This window comes from Glycine soja, chromosome 18 (assembly GCF_004193775.1).
Source record: "Glycine soja cultivar W05 chromosome 18, ASM419377v2, whole genome shotgun sequence".
Classification (NCBI taxonomy): domain Eukaryota; kingdom Viridiplantae; phylum Streptophyta; class Magnoliopsida; order Fabales; family Fabaceae; genus Glycine; species Glycine soja.
This window is the reverse complement of record NC_041019.1, coordinates 1,320,227-1,326,707: the sequence shown is the minus strand read 5'-3', so window position 1 is coordinate 1,326,707 and position 6,481 is coordinate 1,320,227. Positions and strand designations below refer to the sequence as shown.

General features: G+C 30.4%; 1 non-coding gene across 1 annotated transcript; it reads left to right on the top strand.

Annotated features, from left to right (window-relative positions):
- Positions 1 to 238: 238 nt before the first annotated feature.
- On the top strand, positions 239 to 323 carry TRNAM-CAU. Its single transcript is given in 2 exon segments — positions 239 to 276; positions 288 to 323. It is a non-coding gene; the product is annotated as a tRNA-Met (tRNA).
- The last annotated feature ends 6,158 nt before the right edge of the window (positions 324 to 6,481 follow it).

The following is a 6,481-nucleotide window of genomic DNA, read 5'->3' as shown; positions in this document are numbered from 1 at the left end:
CCTACTCAATATCAATCACAATAATAAATATATATTTTTCTGTTGTTTATATAAATATATTTAAACATAAAATAATAAATAAATAAGTTGAAGGGGGGCAGAATACAACTATACGGACCAAGAGGCCCAAAACGGGTCAGTCACAACAAAATAATTTGTCGCTAGTGGACCTAGTTTGGTCCAAATCAGTTTTAGTATTAATATTTTAATCTAAAAGATAACAGCATTTTACAATCATGGGGTGGTGGCGCAGTTGGCTAGCGCGTAGGTCTCATAGCTTCTGAGTTATCCTGAGGTCGAGAGTTCGAGCCTCTCTCACCCCAATACATTTCTACTTTAGAAGTAAACTTTTTTTATCTTGTTTTTTTGGGATCAAGAAGTAGTAAGTTTGTCTTTATCTTATTTGAGTTATTCTACATAGCGTTGTCTAGGTAATTAACTATTTTTTTCAAAACAAAATATGTAAAAATTGTTTAATTAATTACTTATTTTTTCAATTGTCCAATTGTTCCGGAAACTAATAAAATATATTACTAAAAGATTTTCTCCAAAATAAGAAAACAATATGATTGTTATAACAAATTACTTAAACCACTTTTCAAATAACTTACAAATTCATCACTCACCAATAATAACACACTTAGACAAATAATAGTTGTTTACTTATAATAATATATTACCCAAAAAAAAAAAAAACAACCCAGCGGATTGGTAACAAATAATCACGCACACCATCCTCACCCATACATCATCAACTTCTATGCCAGGAACGTCTTCTCATCAACAGCTTAGTCCATGGATCTTTATCTGCATTTCAGTTCCGTTGTTCACGTGGATAGGGTATTCTATGTTTAGTTATGACTAGTTTTTTCTTCATTTAATTTTCATCATTTGTCTTTGCTTTTTATATATTAATATTGCTTGATGTCCCTATTATATGTTTGCAATATTTAACATTTTAATATGTGCAGAGGGAGAGTTTTTCACTTATCATTCACAAACTGATGGAGAATGGGGAAGGATAATAAACGGGTCACTGCAATAAAGCAATTTTATAATATTGAAGACATTTTTCTTATGAAGTTTACCTACCTTGATGACTATTTCGTAGTAGAGATAGTGTTGGAGATGACCGATACCGATGATGAGGGAGAAGAACCAACTGAAGAATTATTATGGCAAGCAACCATTCCTGAATATTTACCAGACAAAACATATACAATGGTGCATGTACTAAATTTCTACAAAATTACAAATTAATTACTTACTTTTATCACTTTTTTTCTTAAAATATCTTATTTCTCTACTTATTGATCCCACTAAGATACTTGCTAACATAGTCATTGTTTTTTGCAATGAACAGGAAGTCCCAGAACACGTTGTGCGCTACATTATGCCTCAAAGGCCAAAACAAATTGTTGTGTCGTCTTTGCCAGATGATTTTAAGGAAAAATGGTCTCTACTGTGCACATCCCCAAACTCATTTACCTGTCAACTTGGTCAAAGGAGGCATGATTATATGCACTTTTTTCAACTGAAAAAATATGATAATGTCAAATTCCTTAAAAAAAAAAAAAAAAAAAAAGCAACTCATGTCATCAAAGTATCTGGCAACGAAGATTAATAGCTTCAAATTTCAATTAAGGCATCATTGTATCCATTATCAGTTAATTAGTACCATTAATGTGTCTTATATTGCCTTACTTTGTTTTTCGCCTTAAAAAGTTTTTGTATCGTTTATGAGTAATTAGTTCCATTAATGTGTCTTATATTATTGCCTTTATTTCGACTATGTTCAACCAACTAGGTTGTCTGTTTTCATATGTTGGTCACACGGCCATAAAAGAGGAAAAAAGAGGGAAACCAAATACTTTTTCAAATTGGCACAATATCCACCAACTGACTTTCAACGCTCAGTCTGCACCTGCCCACACATTCAAATATTCAATTGTCAAAATATTGTCAGATAGTTGTTTACAACACGCAACACAACAACAAAAATTATATTCATATTGGTTTCAAATTAAAATAACTACATAATTAAAAAGTGTACATTAAACTTAGCATTATATCAAAAATGTTATTTGCTGATAATAATTGTAAACGAACTTTCCACAAATATTCATTTACTATTACTAATTTATAACTGTACAATTTAAATGTAAACAGTGTATGATATTTCGTTCATTTACTACATGTTGGGTTCGGTCCATTTTTTGGAGCCCATTGAGTGCCTCTTTCTTCAGTTTTAATGCTTTGCTCCACCTTTAACAACAAAGAGACAAAATAACACTTCTCAATGACAAAAAAAAAGTCTCATTTTTTTCTAGTCAATTACACAAGCTAGAGGAACTAAAAGCCCATTTCATGTCTGTCACACTGATTGGCTTATAAATGGCAGCAACATCTTCATCAGCACGAGCCCAATTACAAGCTTTATGAATTACTAATGCAGATGCAAATTAGGTATATTGCCATTCTTGTTCAAGCCAAACACAATATTATTGCTCACATTGAAGGTGAATTTCAACCGGTAATGACTACCTTCTTTAGTAGTAAACCATAAACCCTTTGGATTCTCATTCTCAGGAATGGGAAGAACAATGTCATCTCTATCAGGAGAGATGATAGTCAAACAAGTAAAGTTACCATCACTAGAGTGCTTCCAAGCCATATCATCTTTTTTATCATTCTGAACAGTGAGTATAGATGGATATGATCTGGTTCAAGGACTGCTCAGAAACATAACTCTCAAAACTATTCACCAACCAGTTTCCATTAATCCCCACATAATCGGAGACCTTCTTCACCATCTTTGATTCAGGAAAAGAAAGGTTAATTTTCTGCCCATAACTCCTGCAAAAAAAATAAAAAATTCTCGTTACATCCTTATGTAATCAATGGGCTTCTGCGGAATCACTTCAGACAAAATCAATGGCAAGGTGGTTTATCCAATTCGATTTCTTCTTCCTTCCTCTTACAGCCAATTTCAATATTTATTTGTCCCTAGTTCTGACATATATCCACAAAATGAAATAATTAATGAAATCACAAAACACAACAATTTGACTCAAAAGTAACAGTTGATTTGTCTTTCCCAGCCGGTGGAACTTCCAGGGAGACCTTGAGTGTGCCTTTGGATAGCCTTTAAAATCATGATAGACCATGATGGGTCAATCTTGATTTTCATCAAATTTTGTATATTCGGATTTTTTTTTAAATCATTGTAAAATTAATTATGATGCATAAAAATCAGGACAGAATTGAAGGAAGAGACTAATTTCTACTTCTATCAAAATTAATTTTATTTAAAATCAATTTTGTTACCACCAATCCGAACACATATAAAATGATCTTCACTTTGTATACTTTCGAATAGAATCAGTTAAGAATTACTTTGCTTATAAAAAGAATAATCAGTTACAAATATAACAAAGCAAGGAAAATATACTTTACCAATACTAAACATTTTATGTCCAAGTTGCCATGTGAGACACATGTGCCATCAGCTTTAGAACGGGTCACAGAAACACAAGTTTGGTTATAAATGCTATTTCAATTTGAGTGGAGATAGGACTTGTCACTTGTCACGCTAGTCATTAATCAAGCAGGGGTCTTCATTAACTAGTTTTCAAAGTTCAAATTAAAAGAAAAAAACTTTTTGTTTTGCAATTTTAAAAAAAAATGTCAGTTTTCATCCTTGAATTGAAGATGAACTTAAAATTCATAATGTCGTTAATGATTTGGATGTCATTTGATGGAAAGGGGTTTTAAGCTCCCTAGTAATTAAATCTCGAGGGTAAGTTACAGTGTTACACCATAAATTTTGAGTGAAGTTTCGATTTTGAAAATGGTTAAGTATATGATATATGATTACGCGACAAACATTATTGATGTTGCTTGGATGGTATTCCATCAACCGAATAAGTGGAATTGTAAATTGGTTTTACTCCTTATTGAAACCTTTTTCTTATGCTTTTCATTTTGTTTACTTTCTTTTAGGCCTTATTCTTTTAAAACTGCCGACTTAGTTTTAAGATTTTCTGGGTCAGAAAAAAGACTAATTTTCGAAACAGTGATAAATTGATAATCCAGCCTGTGAAAGGGGATGGGGACACTAGATTAATTATCAACTTCATGTGACTTCATAAAGAAAAAACGAAAAATGTGTGTGATTATTATTGGCTTCGTCCCTCGGACATCGATTGTCATTCCTTTCTTTCGTTGCTTCATTATTGGCTTATCATGTATGTTTCCCACAAACCGTATCATCCCTATGTTTTGGTCGCATAGATTGAGCCTCAAATTCCCACTTTCTAGCGACGGTGGGGACTGGAGAGTTTTCATGGATCAAGCATCTAATTTTAAACTGCCCTAGCTATGTCCCTATTATTTATCATAAAATGTGTATTATTTTCCCTCAAAGTGGAAATGCGATTCTGACACAAAATATATATAGTCTATTTGTTAAGTCTTATTATTCTAGGCTTCCGTTTTGTGAAAAATCTTTACCAAACGTCCGATGGAATAATTAATAGAGACAAAAGTATTGAAGTCAAAATCTTTGTTTGCCCATATTCTCAGTACCAAAAATAACAAATTAATATATATAAGAACAATCTAATTCCATTTGCAATAGTATACCAGGAAAGGAATCTCAAATGTTTGACCTTTTGATTACGCGTTTCTATATTTTAGTGTTCCTTCCTTTTTAAAAAAATGGTCAGCTACATCGGCAGGTAGACAGCATTATGAACTAAGAGCATCCCTAACAATAAAATTTGTTTCTTCTCGTATTAAATAACATGATATAATCATATTAAGAGTAGAAAGAAATATTTTTTATCAAATATAATTAATGAATGCTACACCTAACTATATAGAGTTTTTATAGATAAAAATTATATTTTTATTTGTCTATTATGAGTATATATTAAGGTACAGGAGAGTAGAAATTCATCCAACAGTTTATTATTCAAAAGAAACAAGAGAAAAAAAAATGTTGGTTAACTACTGTATCCTTAAATGAGTAGTCAAGAATTCGATCTTTAAGTTTTTATATATGCAAAAAAAAAAAAACATATATTAAGAGAAATATATCTCTTAAATAGATTTTATATTTCAATAGATTAATTCTAAACCTTGAAGGAGAAATACCCTGAATTAAAAAGAGAATGCTGACTGTAACTGGGGTCCTTGGCTCGGAAATACAAGTTGATTCAGAAACACTTGGCTAGTCTGGTAGATCCCATAATGCAATATAAAATTCAATGACACGTATCCCTTTACATGTCGGTCCCAACACCTTTGCATTTGCTTTTATTGGGTCACTTTCATGTTTCCACTCTAGATTCCATATTTTTTTTCATTAATTTCAATCAAAGGGTGAGTATAATTTCATCGCATGACGTACTTTTCTGGTTTTCTTTCTTTTTCTTTTACTACTACAGCTCTGCTCGCTTCCCCATTCAGAATACCGTTTTCCTGCAACAAATGTTTCTAATTTTCTCTCTTTTACTGTATAGCATGTTTGGGATGATGGCAAGGTAAGTAAAAATTAATGTGAATCAAAATTAATTTTAAAATTATGTTGAAGATAAAATAACACATTATTGTTTGGAAAAAATTATGATGATACTGTAATTTTGAGTTAGTTATCATGATTTTAATAGTATCCAAACGTGTTATGTGTAAAGTGTATAAGTTTTCTCTCATTCATATATTAACAAAACGTTTTTTATTAAATTGTTTTAATGACTTACTACTGAATGCTTTTTAGCTTCTAACATATTAATTTCCCTTGTTTTTTTTAATTAATAATTCATATTGTTAGTTCCTTAATCTATATGCCTTTACTAGCAATTTTACTTTTATAAAATTCAATAGAATATTACATTGAAATCATTTTAAAAAAACTTATTACTTACTTTTTTAAAGTGATTTAAAAACTTATTACTTTAAACATATAATAAGTTTATAAAATACATTCTGTTATAATCAAGAGGTATTTGGATTTTATTTTTTTTGCATTCAACTAATCATCCTTCTACTTGGTCGACTCATTTTTTAGTACACACTTTTAAATTTCAATTACAACTTCTATCCAAGCCAACGATCGATTTTAGGATTGTTAAATACATTTTAAATTACCTATGTAGATGGGTTTGACAATAAGAAAATTTTAAGTTTCTTAAATATGCGGTTTAATTTAGATGTTACTATTAAATTTTATTTGAAAATTTTTAAATTATAATTTTATTAATGTTTTCTCATTAAATATTAAAGACAAATAAAATAAACATGTATCCATGTGTATTTACTCTCGCGTTGACTTTGATAGGAACAATTCATTCTGATCAAGGCTGAGCTTTTCTATGCATATAAAAAGGGATACAGAGAGAAGTTTATAAATTTGGATGCCAAACTCGATAATAATTCTATTATATTAGTTTTTTTACCCAAAAAGGTTAAATTTTATATC